This window comes from Lissotriton helveticus, chromosome 1_1 (assembly GCF_964261635.1).
Source record: "Lissotriton helveticus chromosome 1_1, aLisHel1.1, whole genome shotgun sequence".
NCBI classification, from domain to species: domain Eukaryota; kingdom Metazoa; phylum Chordata; class Amphibia; order Caudata; family Salamandridae; genus Lissotriton; species Lissotriton helveticus.
In genome coordinates, this window is record NC_136057.1 from 1,650,096,888 (window position 1) to 1,650,111,333 (window position 14,446).

Below are 14,446 nucleotides of genomic sequence, written 5' to 3' on the forward strand. Positions count from 1 at the left end.
CGGCTGAGACCCTTAAGTTTGTTTACTCGCATCTTTTGTGTTCCGAGCTCACTCCTCCGCTCAGTGCACATTTCGGCTTTGAAGTCGAGCATTGTTTTATCACGCATTTGGTGTGCCGAGTTTTCATACACCTTTTGCGAACGGCTAGAGAAGTTATTTTTTGCCCCTTACCGAGAGAGTGTTGCTCCGCCTCGAACTTGGTCTCGGGCCGGGCTTCGCCTCTCTTGAGAGAGTAGATGCTCCGCTCTTCGTTGCCCCAGAAGAGCCCGCCATTGCTCCTCAATTCCCAACGTTTACTTACCTTATTATTTCTCTAGACATTTTTTTTCTTTTGGTCTGAATGAGTGAATGTCGTGTGAGAGAGTTATCTAGTGGCCCCTCCCAGTGCATCAGGACTCCTGTCTTTACGAGTCCGGTATCCTACCCACTTCTCTCTTCAAGGACATTCCGGGACATACCTGGGGTAAGCGAAATGCAATGCTAATCATGTGTCAATGTCTTGCTGGGTTATATGTTTAGCACAGTGTATTGGTACCCTCCTATTGTTTCCTTACAGCATTTGGTGACCAGTCAGACCTGTTTTCCTCCTGTGATTCCGCCCCACGTATGGGGAGAGTGGTGGACACTCCTTGGAATTTTCCCCCATACTTTTAGAGAACAGCCTATAGGCGTGTATGTTACACATCATCCCTGTGGTTGTTTTTTAGAGGTTAAGGGGATTTCTCTTCACTTCCGTGGACTCTTGGGCATTTGACTAGGCCCCATTGGTTAACACGCTGAATTACCCTCAGCTGTTTCGGGGTTTTAAATGAATGGCTGGAATGAGTGAAGATTCTTCTGCAGGTGGACAGTAAGCTGTTTGCTTGGTTTTATTTTTTAAGAATGTCCTGTACAATGATGTTGATGCAGTGTACCAAACACAGGACCCAGAAAGAACCAGCATGGGCCCTGGCCATAACTATATTACTGCGATTGTCTGTGGCAACAAATCCAATCTTAAGCCTTCTTGGTCGCAGCCATTCAAAGACCTTGTTATTAAAGTCTTTCAAAATGTTTGCAGCTGTATGGGATTTCTGCATGGCGAGCATGGCAACTGTTGAATGCTTCTGAGCAGCATTAAAAATTTCAGCAGTGTCAACACCCACAGATATTTTTTCTCTAGCCCCATAAAAAAGATCTAGTGTGCAGTGATGCACATGTAATCAGTCGCTTGGCAACTGTTCCACATGTAAGTTGTCAGGTGGGTACTGTGAACAGCACTCTGCTGCAAAGCTTGTCCAAGCAATTCCAGCACATCGTGATGTAGCGCTGGAACAGCATGGCAATATAGGACCAGCTGGGAACCTTCCATTTTGGACAGATGGCTGCCACAAATTCAAGAAAACCCACCACTTTCACAAAAGAATAAGTGGAGGAGGTCCAGTGCTAAAATTTTAGCCAGCTTCGCATTGTACAAACGTGCCATTGGGTGGTTGCATTCATACTGCCCCTCCGGCCTAACCATGGCAGGAATGGTAGCCTGAATTTTTTTCTTTCCTGATGCCATTGATGCAGGTGATTTCTTGAGAGCAAGCAGTGGTAGGCTCATATGGTGCTTTCTCAAATGAGTTGTCTGGCTCCCGGTACCATAATTTGTACCAAGCAATGGCAATGTCCGCCTCCTTCTGGCTAACTGAAAAGATGTCCCAAACTGGGGTGCTCAACTGTCTGACACTGGTGCCAATGTTGGATGAACTGGCGATAGGTGGGCATTTTGATATTTGTCTCTCTGCAGTACATACTTATACTGAGGTGGTTATGGATGTAGGTTGCTGCCTGGACTTTTCAAATATAGCAGCTGGCGGTGGCTGGATCTGTGGTGCCACTGCAACATCCCCCTTCGAAAGTTGGGTTGGGGTAACGTCGGTCTCCACTGGGGCTGGGCTAACATCCATGATGGCTGGCTCATCGACATCCTCCTCTTCTTCATCTGCCTCCATACCTCTAAGGCTTTCTGGAACCTTCAGTTTCCCTAGCCTCTTCTCATGGTGTGTCTCACTCTCAGACTGAGGTGGGATCCAAATGGTGTCTAGATCACCAGAAAGGGGGCTTGAAAAAGTAGATGATGCACCACTAACCCTTCTTTTTTAGGTGGAGATCTGGAAGACAATGGATATTCTGGAGCAGATTGTTCTACTTCCTCAGCACTTCAGGAGAAACTACTATTGGCGGTTGTGGCTGTTGTTGTCCACTTCTCTGCATTTCCTGCAATGATTGGGTACTACTTTGCGATAGAGATAAGTACATTTCACATCACTGCTCGTCAGCGTTGCAGTGAGTAGACTGGCTGCCTCTGTGACAGACATTGGCTTGGGCCTAGACTGGGGTGGGTCCACTGATTTGGGGGTGCTTCTCTCAGCTTGCTCCCCATAGGCATGTGCGGCAGGCACAGTTTTTTCCCCAAAAAGATCTGGGGCAATAGTGATATACCAGTGGTGGTGGTGGTGGTTTGGTGTTAAGCTCCTTCTTCTTCTCACTGGCCACTTACTTGGAAGCACTTTTTTTGGGGGCCATCTTGAATTTGTCAGTTAGTATTGGGACTTAGCTGTACAAGTTGAAGAGGTGTCTGTGATGTAGGGGTCACTCACACATCAAGCCGTGTGCAGGTCTTTTTTCTGGCAGTACTGTGGGTGATGTTGTCTCTTGTGTACCTAAAAGAAAAGAAGCAAGAAGGGCATCAGTGAAACATGGCATTGTTGCAGTTCAATTAGTAGTACAAACAAACACAATATCATTTAGTGTGGTCACTGGTTACTCCCTTTTATAAATAATTTACAATACAGTATTTTTTATTCGTAAAACGGAAAACCACACCAACATAAACTTTCATGGTGACTGACTGTATACTCAGGAAGGATAAGAGAGAGCAAAAATAACAACATACAGATGAAAGTGTTTGCTTTATGTGCGTCATGTGATGTCACTCACATGTGATGTGGCACTCAGGGAGGTGCAGCTGACAAATGACAATGAAAGGAATAATCCCTAGACAATGAATGCTGTTGTGCACCTATATCAGACATGGGGTTGATTACTGCCTGATGTAGTGGAAAGTGGTATGAACAAAAAAAAAGTTTTTTTTAAATTAACAAAACTGAAAAAATAAAAAATATAATTGGCCAATTATTTTTAAAAAATGGAAACAATTTAATTAAAAAAATTAAACATAAGTGAAGTTATCCTCAAAGATATTATAATAAGTAAACTGCTATCTCATTGCTCAACCATCCGTGCAGCCTATGGCAACGGGCCAGATTGGCTGGACGCAAAAAATTGCTGCCAGCCAGTGCCACGTTGTCTTCAACAACAACAATACTGAGCAGGAAGGCATTGGGAACAAAGAGAAGACATGCAGGCCTATAGGGAAAGCACGCTGGCTGCTAAACAAAATGACCACGGACCACATGGTCACAAGAATACACATGCAGGCCTCTGGGGAAAGCACACTGGCTATCTAGTGGTAACACAAAATGTCCGCCAGTCACATGGTCAGAACAACAAGACTCAAGGCAGTAGGGCGAGGCCTGGAAAACAAAGAATACATGCAGGCCCATGGACACTGACCATATAACAAACGGCCCCTGGCCACATGGCATGTGGAACAAAGGAAAATGGTGGCCTATGGCAAACACAAAAACACACTGGTCAGACAAAGAGGCATGGTAAAACTGAGAAAACAGCATTAATTCAGCAGTGCCAAAAATGAAATTTAATTGGGCTAACAGTGTTTACAACAACAACACACATCCTCCGAAGGCATTACCTACACTGTGTGCATGAAAAAAAGTGAAATACCACCTTAAAAATATATTTTGTAGTTCAATCCAAATCCATCCGTGACCTAAAAAAGCTGTTTTATCCAACAGACAACACAGAAACACTTATTTCTTGCACCCTTAACTAGTGCTGGACCTACTGGCTGGAAGTCCCATTGGCAGACAAGGCCACAAAGTGAATTAATTAAAAGAATCTTGCGCATGTATTAGCAAACACAAAATGGCTGCCAGCCACATGGTCACAACAACAACAACCAGCAAGAAGGCATGGCCACAACAAAGAAGCAGAAAGCCTAGAAAACAAAGAACGCATGCAGGTCCATGGCAAATGCACACTGCATGGCTACACAAAATGGCCGCCAGCCACATGGTCACAACAACAACCAGCAAGAAGGCATGGCCACAACAAAGAAGATATGTGGGCCTATGGCAAAAGCACACTGGCTGGATACACAAAATGGCCGCCAGCCACATGGTCACTCACAACAGGACGCAGGAGGCCTATAAAATAAAAGAGCACATGCAGGCCTTTGGACAGTCCACTGACTATACAAAATGCCCCCTGGCCAGTGGCTGCATGGCATCTGGAAAAAAGGCAAATGGTGGCCTAAGGCAAACACACCCACATACTGACCAGACAAAGGAGGCATGGTAAAACATAGAACACAGCATTAATTCAGCAATTCCAAAAACAAAAATGAACATGGCCCCAAAAATTTTTTGCAACAACATAGATCCTTCAAAGGCATTACCCCACCTAGTCCTATACACTGTTTGCAGGTAAAAAATATGTGAAATACAAACAAAAAAAAAACATTTTGTATTCAATCCAAATCCACCCATGGCCTAAAGGCTGTTTCAAACTCAACAGACACCACAGAAACAGTTGTTTCATGAACCCATGAATAGCACTGGGTCTACTGGCTGGAAGGCCAATTGGCAGACTGTCACCAACCTGGGGACTGCAGCACATCAGCCAGCCCATTCTTCCTTGCCTGGCTCGGAAGTCAGGCAGAAGGGAAGGGTCAGGCATCACGTCTGACCCGGAACAAAAGGAAGACGGGAGATCATGCCAAGAGGCAGAGGAAGGAGAAGACGGAGGCTAGCGACGAGACGTGAGAGAGAGCCGAATAGAAGACTTCACCCGGGAAGGAGCTTTGGAAGAAGCGGCACATCGTGAGCCCGATTCGTGCAGGGAGAAGCAGGAAGCCCACGCTGTGAAGGAGTCTCCTCACCGCTGGTTGACAACAGATTCCCACTGCTTTCCAGGAGGGGCGGTGCTCTGTCAGCAGCATGCCCATTTCCTTTATTAAAAACCAAAATATGTGCTAAAATAAGAAGGAGTATGGAGGAGAGGGGGAGCAAGAATGGGCAAAAGAAGTAAAGGGCGACTGAGGAGAGGACTTAAAAGGGAAGAAGAAATAAGGAAGGGAGGAAGACCAGAATGCAAGTAAAATAGAGAAAGAAATGGTGAAAAGAATATTAGTACTTTCCTTTATCAAGAGGAAACAAAAGGACACAAGTGCAAAATAGTTCAATAGTTGTTTGGGGCTCCCTAATTTTATATGTCTTTATTGGTTAATTTGGTTTGCTAATGTGCACCCACCCCAAATAGCAGCACGATTAACCATCACTTCCACAAAACAAGGGCAGACACTTACCTGTTCCTTTGTTTCTGTAGAGGGTGCTGGTGGAGAGGAACGCCGAAGAACCTAGAAAAGAAGAAGACGCTTGAACAAATCTGAACAAAACCTTGGAAAACCTGAACAAAACTTCATTCATTTGGCAATAAGAAAATTGTACATGTCTAAGTAAAAGAGTACTAACGATCCTTATAACTACCCTGAGTAGTCTTTAAGCCCTAAATTCTATCAATCGATCACAGTTGGTGGAGAATGAGGGCATCATCCCTACCATTGATAAAAATGGATGCTTTGATAGAACGTCTTGTTCAAGGGCAGCTAAAACTCAAGTGGGCTTTAGAACGCCAGATGACATCCGCTCAATCTGACCGAGAGTTGCTCCATGAGTCATTAAAAAACCAGACACAACAGTTGGCCAAATTAGCTCAAGAACAGGTACAGACGACCTTGGGAATAATGAACTATAAAACAATCCCACCCAACGCTACAATGGTAACCTTGCAGAAACTATTACCTGGTGACGATCTTGATGCCTTTTTGACAAACTTTGAATGTAAGGTGAGGGCATGTGCATGGCCTCTTGAAAGATGGCCTTTTTATCTAGCCCCATTGTTGTCCGGAGACGCCCAGGCAGCGTATCAAATGGCCAATTTCCAAGGAACCGCGACCAATGAGGAAGTGAAGAAAGTGCTACAAGACAGGGCAGGTCTAGACGAAGAAGCATATAGACTGCGATTCAGGCAAGAGAGGGTTAAGCCAGGTGATACCCAAAGGTGTTATATTTCAAGCTGAAAATGGCTGTCGACAGATGGCTAAAACCCCAAGACCATACCAAGGAATAAATAGTGGACATGATTTGTCTAGGACAGTTTATCGAAGCTCTTCCTCACCAAACTCAATGGTGGCTACGCCAACATTCAGGACTCAGTAGCGAACAAGCTGTTGAAATAGCCACTTCATTTTCATGGGTTCAGCCCCAATTTTCTTCCCACAAGGTGGAAAGATCCCACAGGAATACCTCCAGAACCGCTAACCCTCATTCCGAATGAAAACAAAACAGAACAACTAATGAGGGTAGGAGAGCCAGCCAAAATAAACCTGACCTTCTGGTCCCCAATGTTTTGAATGCGGCGAATGGAGCCATATTGCCTGTTTCTGTAAAAATAAGAAAGCGTAAGATGAACCAATGGAGATCAATTATGTTCCAAGCACCATTTACTATACCCAGGAGATGGGCCCCGTATTTCTTGTAAGTGTACGGATCAACAAAAAGTCGACAATTGCCTTGTTGGACTCTGGCTGTAAGCAATCTGTTATAAGGGCAGAACTTATTTTACCTTATCAGATCCTGCCCGAGAGATACGTACATATCAGATGTGCACATGGAGATGTTAAACAATATCCTGTTGCTAGACTGGAGCTTTCCACATCCAGCAGATCCACCGACATAGAAGTAGGAGTACTCCCTAATCTACCCGAAGACCTCATCATAGGAACTGATAATCCACATTTCACAGAAATGTTTTCCACCATGCTGACGCAAATTAAAAAGAACCAAGACTCCGTCCCCAAAAATGCCATTCTAGCTCCTGAACCGTGGATGACTGATCGAAATTTTCGTTTTACTCAGATGAACGACGCGCATCTGCAAATTTGGGATAAGGCCCGACAGAAAAGTACCCAGATGTTTCCCTATTTCCAGATAAGGAATGAACTTTTATATTGAATCCTGGGACCCACTGATCCCCTTCAATTATTAGTACCAAAGGAATTTCAGGACCAGATTATGTTTTATGCCCATTCCCATTTACTAGCTAGACATTGAGGCCCAGATAAAACAACCAAGGAAATCCATAACATTTTTTACTGCCCTGGTTTTTTCACCCATATAAAGAAATCCTGCCTAGAATGTGAGGTGTGTCAAAAGAAAAACCCCTACTTACCTCCTAAGGCACCCCTTCAACCCTTACCAATAATAGGTACCCCATTTGCGAGAATTGGGATGGACCTAATTGGCACTTTACCAAAAACCAATAAAGGATGCCAATATGCACTCGTTATAGCCGATTATGCCATCCGTTATCCAGAGGCTTTCCCTCTTTGTAGTCCTGACACCAAGTCGATTGAAAGTTGCCTAATAGAACTGTTTTCCTGTGTTGAGTTTCCAAAGGAAATCCTCACCGAACGGGGCACCCCCTTTGTGTTACGACTCAAGAGCCAAATATGTAATCAGTTGAATATTAAACATCTAAAAACCTCTGTATATCGTCCTCAGACCGATGGGTTAGTTGATAGATACAACTATCTGGGGAAGGAAGACATTGGGACCAAATGCTTCCACTAGCCCTCTTCGTGCTAAGAAGCCAAATCCAAAGTAGCTTGGGCTGTTCCTCCTTTGAATTGCTCTATGGCCGAAAACCCGAACGCTTCTAGAAATCACTGAAGAGGCATGGGAGAATGATATAAAACCCGAAGCAGACAACTTATTAAAATACACCTAACAATTAAAAGCCAGAATTGGGAATCTCCAAAAATTAGCAACAAAGAACCTAGAGAAAAGCCAAAAAAACAAAAACAACTGTATGACAAGGGTAAAAGGTTACGGATATATCAACCAGGTGATTGGGTTCTAGTACTGTTGCCAACCTCTTCACATAAAATAAAGCCCGAATGGAGTGGTCTTTTGAAAATCATCGCAAAAGTAGGTAACCTCTCATATAAGTTACGAATGGGAAAACGTAGGGAACAGACTTTTCATATAAACCTCCTAAAAAATGGCTTGGTCCCTTGCCCCACAATGTCCACCTAGGGTACCTAGAACATGGCTTTCCATCCACTCTAGAACAGTTAGATATTAATGAAGACATATCTGGGGAACAAAAGGAAGAACCAAATACAGTGCTGCCACAGTTTGCTTCTATCTTTTCCGATGTTCCATTCAAAACACATTTAGCTCATTACTCTATCTTCACTCCTAAAAGAAGTATGATAAAACAAAGGCCCTATTGAATCCCTGCAGCCAGAAGAAAATCAGTACTGGCAGAAATAGACCAGATGGTAAAAATGAAGGTGATAGAACCCTCTCAGAGCAACTAGTTTTGTCCCATTGTGTTATTTCCCAAACCTGATAGGAGTATGAGATTCTGCATAGATTTTCGGGCAGTCAATAAAATCTCTAAACTAGACGCTTACCCTCTCCGTAGGGTCGATGACTTAATTGAAGGGATAAAAGATGCCAAATACATCACCACAATAGATCTCACAAAGGGGTACTGGCAGGTCCCCTTAAGGAGCGATGACAAACTGCCTTCTCCACACCCTTTGGCCTGTTTCATTTTACATTCCTCCCTTTTGGACTCCATGGGGCCCCTGCAACTTTTCAAAGGCTAATGAACATAGTCCTTAAATATCATCTTAAATACTCCTCTGCCATCAGCCGCTCATGGGACAACCATTTGAAACATTTACATTCAATCCTAACTGACTTAGAAAAGGCCAACCTTCACATAAATTGAAAGAAATCAAAAGTAGGGTTTAACAAAGTCAAATACCTCGGCAATGGGCTGATTGAACCCCAAATAGAGAAAATCGGGCCATCACTGAAATCCCCTTTCCAAACAATAAAAGGGCACTCCGATCTTTCTTGGGATTTAAAGGATATTATCGTAGGTTCATTCCAAAATACTCCATCATAGCGGCACCTCTGACTGATCTTTAATAGAAAGGGACGTATACTGCCGGGTTCCAGAAGCCTACCAACGAAGCACTAAAAGCTTTCCATTCCCTGAAAGAAAGTATCACATCTGCCCCGGTTCTCACTGCACCAGACTTCACCGAAGTCTTTATTCTACAAACAGATGCCTCCAATGTGGGTATAGGCGCTGTGGTCGCACAAAAAGATGATGAAGGAGTTGAAAAAACGATCTTATATATCAGCAGAGAACATTTCCCCCCATGAGACTGCCTACTTCACAATAGAAAAAGAATGCTTCGCCCCACGTTGGTTCCCTGAGTGGTGCAGACCACGGCAGGTAGGTTTCAGACCCTTTACTTACACATGAAAGCACAATTTCATCCTGACCTTTAAATTCTCATGCTATTGTGTTGTCCGTAGTACCTGCAGTAGTGCACGTTCACATTTATGACACTGTCCTGTCATATGAACCTTTGCCAATGAGCGCGGTACTCCCTCACTAAACATGTCCATTGTATCATAGGCTAGTGCTCAATTGTTTTTCTGGAAATTGCGTGCGCCTCAGTTCTTGCAGACGAGAAAAACACAACACAAAAGTGAGTGTTGCTTACCTAATACCCAAGTGGGTAGGGGTTCATGTTTCTAGTCTAGTGCCGGAAGGCGCCTAAACTTAGGTTGATAGGCGCCTATTTTGGAATTACCTTAGCAGTGACAAGGGTGGTTTATATATACAGTGTGTAGTGTGATGTGTGAGAAAATCATATTGTGTTTCTTGTGTCAAAACTAAATAAAGTAACTTAAAATAAGCGTAGGTGAGATTTAGATGTTTTTAGAGGGGTTAGAGTGTACAGGCCAAGCGGCTGTGGTTTAGAGGTGCACATTAAGCGCTTCGTCCGTGTTTAACCCGTTAGGGATTTTTTAATCTAGCAAGATAATGTATCTTGACTCAATTCTTCTCAATGCCAGTAGTCGGTTCCCACCCCTGATGTTTTTGGCGATGCTGTCTATTATGAAAAATGTCAAGTCTTTTGCATTCCCTGTGTGATGAGCGTTAATGTGCCTTGCCACAGGGTAAGGCTGGTCATTATTAGCAATTGCTCTGAGGTGCTGTAATAACCTCACGTGTGCCTGGTGTATGGTGCTGCCCACGTATCTGCTTCCACATGTGCATTCAAGCACATAGACCGCGTACTCCGTCTTACATGTGTAGCTGCTTCTGATGGTGTATGGTGTGTGCCTAAATGGTAACCTGACTGAATTTGTGTTGACTCCATGTCTACAGGTATTGCACTTAAAACATCTCCGGAATCCTCTTTGGGCTTGAAGCCATGTCGAGCCTATGAAATTCGTGGGTGCATTACACACTAGTCCATTTCTCATTGATTTTGCCTTTCTAAAAGTGACTACTGGATGTTTATCACATGTAGGACCCAAAATGGGATCATTTCGAATCAACGGGCAATGCCTGTTGAGTATCTTGCGGAAGTTTGCGTGATAGGTGTTATACCCTATAATGAGTTCTGGGGTGTTTATAGGGATGTTTTTAGAGGCTACCTTCGTGGGGTGTGTGTGTTTGATGGAAAAATGAGATCTTTCCTGTTCTTGTCAGCACACTTCTTCTCTGCATTAGCTAATGTGAGGTTGTCGTATCCCCTGTTTCTCAGCCTCATAAAGAGTTTCTCTTTTGACTTTTTCAAATCCCCTTCCCTACTACAGTTCCGGGTCATCCTAAGGCCTTCGGCATATGGTATGGACTGTTTGAGTTTAGTTGGGTGGAAGCTCTGGGCATGCAATATTGCGTTACCTGCTGTGGGTTTTCAGAATGTGCGAGTCTGTATTTTGTTATTCACCACAAAAAGTTCAAGGTCTAAAAAATGGATGGTAGTGTTGCTAATCGTCCAGGTAAACGTGAGATTTAAACTGTTGTTGTTAATTTCAGTGGCAAATGTCAATGCACTTTCACTGGACCCTTTCCATAAAATGAAGATGTCGTCAATAAACCTCTTGTATATCACTACATTCTCTGTCATTGCCTGTTTTTGTGTCACCATGAGTACTTGCTCCTCCCACCATCCCATATGCAGATTAGCATAACTGGGGGAGAAGCAAGTACCCATGTCCGAACCCTGTATTTGTTTGTAGTGTAGTCTGTTGAAGATAAAAGTGTTGTTAGTAAGGCACCATTCTGCCATTTGTAGAAGCATACATGTGTGTTGATGTAGTGATATGTGTCTGTTGCCTAAGTAATGTTGTAGCGCCTGCAGACCATCCCTGTGTCTGATACTCGTGTACAACGATTGAACATCAAGGGTCATAAAAACATGATCCCTGCACTGTTAGTTGGCCTGATTCGATTATAGCAATTCTGGTCCTGTAGTTGAGATTGCGCTTCTTCATTGTACATAGTTATATGAGCACAAACAACCAACTCCCACAGAGTGAACCATGGAAGGAGATACGGACTCCAGGCAGGTAAGATACAGCATCTATTTTATTTAATCAGATCAGCCTCAATCCCAAGAAATTAAAAGAGACACGTTTCGGTTTGCTCGAAGACTTTGTCAATAATATTTGGAATATATATATATATATTCCACCTCGCTTTTTCGCAAAACAAAACCCCCAGCCACTTGCAGCGGCGGGCCAGGTCGGGGTAGCGACTCCCAGCAATCCAACAACAATCGTTTTCACATCGTTTTAGCAAACAAATGATGTCCAGGCCACTTTCCACTTGATCAGCGTGTATTTATTTCGGTATAACTCACTCGAAACATTTCAGAGGGAGACCTCCTTGCTCACAATACGAGTGTATGTTTTCTACAAGTTTAAATACATATCACGTGACATTTCCCCATTAGTGCAACCATGAAAGACAGACTCCCAGAACGTGCGTTCACAGTAGGAGCTAGAAGGCAGATTCATGTTATACACCTTAGGAGATTTCAAATATTTCAACATCATGAACATGCAGAAATATGACCATTGACTTTGTCCGTTTTATAAATTCCATAACAATTGTGCAAGAAAAATAAAATACAATACGCATTGCAAAAACAATTTCCAAATGCATTTCAAAAGTATGCAGTGTCCCTGTATTTTAAACGTGCGGTCACTATTCACATATCAAACATGACCATGCATATCTCGTTTAGCCCCAGTGGGCCTGTGATATCTATCAAACACATGTCCGTGAGGGAACATCTCAGCAGCCTCAGATTCATGCAGTGCACATGATTGTTTCCGCCACTGAGCCATAACTGTGGCGGTAACCAGAACTCATCGAAGACAAAGTTCTCGAGCCCCAGTGGGCATACATTAGAAAGTAAAACAAGTCCAATGTCATACCCATAGGAAGAGGTCATCATTAATGCTTAAGTGAAAAAATCCTCATTCGTCTCTCCAACATTTCATGCATCTTGTCTCATGCTGTGCCTTAAACTCTCCTACAAAGACTCATCAAGGATTTGTAATAAAGTGAATAAAAGGATGGTGAGAATGTATCTCATTCATTTTTGACTAACAACATACACTACATAAAACTTTAAAACCAAAGGAGGAAGCATTAAATCATACACATTTTTACAGAACAGGATCTAGGCATAAATAAAGACACCAAGTAGTAACTTCTACCCCAAGTGTATGGCCAGTGCCTCGTCACAGTTATGGCCTTCAGGTTGCATTGTGCGATATTTAATGATTAGTCTTGATTCTAATCTCCTCAGCTCTTGCACTCTGTCACGCCACACAGAATACGCAGTATATGCACTCAGATGCCCATGCAATAAATATTACATAGGCAGTACGATTCATCCTGCCAAGAAACGAGTACTAGAGCATTTAAGGGACATTAAAAACCTCGACAGACAGTACCCTGTAGCAAGGCATTTTGCCACCCACCATAAGAGTAAAAACAGTCTCTTCTCATTCTGTGTCCTTGAGAATGTCCCAGTGAGTGAAAGGGGAGGGGAGAAGAAAACAAAACTCCATTTGCAGTATGATCATACCAGTAGCTGCGTGACTGCAAATCGTAACATGTCTTATTAGAACTCCAAACTGTTTTTTTTAAACTCACAAAGGTGCTACGTTGATCCTCATGAAGAGCAATGGAGTTTGCCGTTATGATAACTTATTTGATGAGTCCTATAAAAACAATCATAGCAATTTATAGCAGTGCCCCAGACTCGCCAATCATTAAAAATATCACACAATCCTAGAACACAGCCAGATGATTTGGGATATTTGAGAGGATATAAACATGATAGCAGACTTAAAAAAGGAGCACAATCACCCATAGCGAAAGTAAGAAGTATTCCTATTGCTTTGCAAGGAAAAGTGGAACAAGTGTTGGACAAGCTTCTGAACCAAAGAATCATAACTCCTGTGGAAGCTTCAGAATTGTTGGCACCTGTTGTCATTGCCAACAAAGCCAATGGTGAGATTATGCTTTGTATTGATCTTCACTAACTAAACAAAGAGGTAATGATAATAATAATAATCCACATTTGTAAAGCGTGAACCATCACCCGATAGGGTCTCTAGGCGTTGGTGGCTGTAGGGAAGATTAAGCACGCTATTACCCAGAATCACATGGTGCTGGGCTAATCTGCCGCCGGCACCGGGGATCGAACCGTGATCACCAGATTCCAACGCCAGTCACCCTGGCCTCAGCACCACACCTCTCCCTGTGGTGGTGGTGGATACATTTCCACTACCCAATATGGATGAAATTATGTCTACATTAAGTGGGGCTTGATTTTTCATGACATTGGATCTCACACAAGCTTATCACCAAATTGAACTTACTGAAAGATCACCGGACTTAACAGGTTTTATCACTCCCATGGGTGCGTTCAAGTATAAAAGAATGCCCTTTCGTTTGGTAAGCGTAGCCTCAGTCTTTCAGAGAATAACGTCATCAATTTTGAAAGGTATAAAAGGAGTAAAATGTTCAGGATGATTTGCTAAATTTTGGTGCAACTCAGAAAGAACATGATTTTACATTAGAGCTTGTTTTAAAGAAACCTGAAAATGCAGGTCTCACTTTGAAATTTGAAAAGTGTAAATTTTCTGTACAGGAAGTTAACTATTTAGGACATTGCATCACCTCTATGGGTGTTGTTCCTAAAAAAGAATTAGTAGATACCATTCTTAATTTAGCAAACCCCTCTTCTAAGGATGAACTTGTTTCATTTCTTGGTATTTTGGAGTTTTATGGCAAATTTATTAATATTTGATCAAGTAAATCGAGCGCCATGAGACTATTACTTATAAAAAAAAGTTTGTTTGGTCTCAAG